The sequence below is a fragment of the Limulus polyphemus genome, unplaced genomic scaffold (genome assembly GCF_000517525.1).
Source record: "Limulus polyphemus unplaced genomic scaffold, Limulus_polyphemus-2.1.2 Scaffold2394, whole genome shotgun sequence".
In the NCBI taxonomy this organism is placed as follows: domain Eukaryota; kingdom Metazoa; phylum Arthropoda; class Merostomata; order Xiphosura; family Limulidae; genus Limulus; species Limulus polyphemus.
The window spans coordinates 131,300-135,597 of NW_013668004.1; the positions used below are offsets into that span (position 1 = coordinate 131,300).

The following is a 4,298-nucleotide window of genomic DNA, read 5'->3' on the forward strand; positions in this document are numbered from 1 at the left end:
TAACAAAGTAATTGTGTAACACTGTAACCAAATTTTCATTATTTTTTACATGAAAGAAGAAACTTCCACTTTATAATCACATAGTATTTTTGATAAATCAACGTTGACTATATCAAAGTTAAAATTATGTTAACTAAATTATGTAAATGATTAGTTGAAGTTATAATCCAGTGATTTCAAACCCTTTGTTCTCTTGAAGAAGAACAGTCAACTATTCGAAAGCGCTCAAGTTTTAGGTCTTATTTTAAGTTTATTACACTTAAAATGTGATCTTTTGTGCTAACTCTTTTATCAAGATAGAGAAAAAAATATATAGCATTGGTAAACAAGATGCATGTTTTCAAAAATCTTTTTAAAAGACAGTCATTACTTGTACGGTCACACCACTTGCACTTATTTCACATGTAAACAACATGAAAACATCTTTCTCATGAGAATTCTAACTTCAAATCTATAAGAAAAGATAAGAGCTGCAGGTGTCCTAAACAATACTAACTTTGATGAAAACAAATCTCTAAAGTCTAGACACATTGTTAGTATCTACAAAAACCCACGACACAAAAATTTACCATGGCAATATATGATTAAAGCTCCCATTGTTGATTAGTTGAGAAATAATCAGTTATTGCCTGAGGCCTTAACTGAATTGCAGCTGTGTTTCTAGAAAACATCAAAATAGCTTTTATGATAGTTAATAGTCCAATCAAATAAAAACGCTGACATGTAATGTTTCTATTTAGTACTATATGTTAGTGTAAGGATGTCTGGTTGTTTTTTATTAATTTCTGAAGGAAAAAAAATGGGTGAAGGGGGGTTTAACATCCTTAATTGTTAATTTATGGTAACAATTGATAGAGGGGGAGGTCTGGGCCCCTCCTCTAGATTCATGTCTGTTTATACAACAGTAAAGACTAGTTATACACTATTAACATAACACAATGTAAAAAAACGAAATGTTAAATTTAAACTTTTGACACTTAAGTAGCCATAGAATTGTTTGTGAGTGCTCCGAGCCAATTGCCTTCTCTTTAGTCAGCAGTTTGAAATTAGTGATAGTGGCAGATAGTCTGGATAGTTTTGCAATAACAAAAACAAGGTGAGCAAGTTAATTGACAATGGGAATCAAACTCGAGATTCTCAAATCACAAGGCACCACCCCATTATATAGCTTTGTGCTTAACAAGCAAGCATGTTAGCAATATTTCGATTACCTGGAAAGTTGGAATAATCAAAAACACTAACTTTGATTAGTTGGTTATTTTTGTAACAGTTGATCTACTTGTAATTTCAGTTAAGAGATTGTTGGAATAATCATAACAACTAATCTGGATTAGTTTATTATATATTTCCAATAACTGATTTAACCATTTCAATTTGTTGATTAGTTTGCATAAAACTAATCCATGTAACTGCTGCTCATAGGTATTTAATTAATCAATTAAATTGCCCATTTCTACTTGGTAAGTTACTAAGGTATTTTATTAGCCATAACTCATCATTACTGTATTGTTGATTCACCCTTGAATTATTTCTTTTGATTTACCTCTTTATGAGTATTAACTATTAATTTTTTTAAACAAATTATGCTTCAGGGATATGCCACTTGCTCAAAGGTCCGACTGTTGATATACGACATAAAAAAGATTCGGAATCATTAATTTAGATTAACAAACAGCATACTCTTCCATCTTATTCCAAGATAATACTACCACTAATTTTTTGTTTGAGTAGCAGAAAAAGTATTAAAAAACAAACCTATGTAGAAAACATTATGTGTATATATATATTTTCCAGTCAACAATATATTAACTTCACTTTTGTATCTGAAAATATATAACTGCTTAATACTGGAAAACATAGAGATAACCTTTATGACAGGCTGTTACAAACATTTTCCTGAACACTTATTTCAGTAAATTACATGTCCTAAAATGTTCATATTAAACTATAAGATACTTTAATATAAAATCTCTTTGAAACTTTATTTGGGCATGACAGGTGTTTTTATTGACTATTTTATGCCATAATTACACGTGTACATAACCTGTACCAAATACTTTAGTTATACAGGTGTATTTCAATGGTTAAACAGGAATCATGGATAGTCCATAATTTGTAAAACATAGAAAAAAAAATTTCAATTGTTAAACACATTCAGGGAGAAATAAAAAATTTAATACATGGAACCCAATGTATGCACCACAAACATTATATGAGCCTATCAAGTTGATATTTCAGAGTAAGTTAACTTGTTTCTGAAATGAAATGGAGCTGATCGTTCTAGCAAGATGAATATTTCAATAGATATTAACTTCTTAATAATAACGCATGGCTCCTATCTATGTCTACTTTTCAAGACTAATTGTCCAGAAAGCTAAGACAGGATTAATCTACAAAACTGTTCTTATTTTCTGAGCTTCCATAAAATGTGACTTTAGATTGGTTTAATGCATATTTTAACATTTTTAAAACTGAAAATTATCAAGAGTATGGCCAATTTTTTTTATCTAATATCTTTATCAGAAGTTAAACTTTCATTTTCAGTAAAAAAATCCTCTATAATATAAGCAACAACATTTTAAACATTTAATTCTTATAATATATTTGCCAGAATAATGGAACACAATGTTCTTACATGTTATTATTCTGAAAAGATAATTTTGTTTTTATATTCCCATATCCAAAAAACTAAAGACATTTAACTTTGTGCTTTTTGAGCCTCAATAACAGTATTGTACTTCTGGTAGCAAGATAGTATTGCTGTTGTTGTGTGTTAAAATATTAAATCATAGCCACTTGACTCAAAGTTAAAAAACAAACTTTAAGAAATAATATATATCAAATGATAAAAGATATTGAATTTGTATTCACAGAAAATAATATTTTATTACTCTTCCATTCCAGAATATGCTTTTAATCCTTATTCTATATGTATAATGAACAGGTCTGTGTTAATATTTAACACACAAAATAAATAGTATGTATCATGCGTAATAAGTACTAAAACATTTTAAATAAGGATTTTAAGTATCAGCACAAAGCGTCCTTCCTTATTTCTTTGATATTTTATAATTTCTGTGGTTTAAGGCTTGTTTGCATGTTAAAAGAAAACAGGTGGAACTTTTCAAGTGAAAGTATAATCAGCAGAAAAGTAACATTCATAAATGTAAGAGATGCCTTGACATGTATAATTTAGTACTTCAAAAAACTTGCAGCTTTTGAACTTCCCACACTACGAGTGCTATAGAATTCCTCTATTGTTTAACATATTAATTTGAAAGGCTAAGTTCATGATAAAATTATGATTCATTTTAAATATATTCAAATTATGATCACGGAATCTAAGTTGGAGAAGCTCTGACTCGAGAATGTCAAATACGAATTTTGAATCATTATTTATTCAAATGTCATCCCAACACTGCCTTTTACTTCTTGTCACCACATAACATAAATTCGGCTAATAATGATGTACTGAATGTGACCATGACACAATTAAATGACTACATAATTAACATAATGTTAACAATTGACCATCAAATGATCACTTTACACATCAACTTTATCACGAATAAAACTTCCCAAGGAAGAAATATGTAAATGCCAAAAATCTTATGTGTTACTTCCTCACAAAATGTACAAGTTATCATGAGCCCTGAAGTAGAATAAACAGCAGCTTCTGTTCTTGTTGTATTATGGTGAACCTACGAAAACAAAACTGACAGTTAACAAATATCTAAACTTTTGTAAATATATTATTAAAAACTAAACATCTTTGGCTATAAACAAATTAAGACAAGTTGCTTAAACCAAAATCTCTCAATTTTAACCTTAATTCAAATTATAATTAAATTACTTATATTTCCCCAAAAGGGGGCCAAAGGCTGCTTGGAGGGGGTCACCTATTTTAACCACTTCACAATAATAGTGTTCTCTGTTAGTCAGTAGACACTAAAATGGCATCACATAAGGGACGTTTAATGTTGCAATTTGTAATATTGTGATGTCAGTAAAACGTACACATGCCACGAATCATGATTATGCTCTCTGTAGGCTACAACACAGCATAACATATGAACTTCAAAAGCAAGAAATAAAAATATTTGTTACTCTTAATTTGGGTTTTATTTACTCTTGAAACATAACACTTTCGGAGACCCTGCAGAAGTACATTTAGTTTATATATATATATGTATGTATGTATGTATGTGTGTGTAGATAAATAAATATATAAGCCTAAAATTGTACAAAATAATAAAATGGCTTACATGGGAATTGTTTACACCATTCAGTGAAACAAC

At 29.2% G+C, this 4,298-nt stretch overlaps 1 protein-coding gene across 1 annotated transcript in view; it reads right to left on the reverse strand.

The window, feature by feature from the left end:
• Positions 1 to 1,270: 1,270 nt before the first annotated feature.
• The window catches only part of LOC106466840 (transcription initiation factor IIA subunit 2-like), a 9,006-nt gene continuing 5,978 nt past the window's right edge, over positions 1,271 to 4,298 (reverse strand). Inside the window, exon 5 of the mRNA XM_013927143.2 lies at positions 1,271 to 3,701. The gene's annotated coding sequence lies outside the window, so the exon portion shown is untranslated. The remainder of the gene's footprint in view (positions 3,702 to 4,298) is intronic.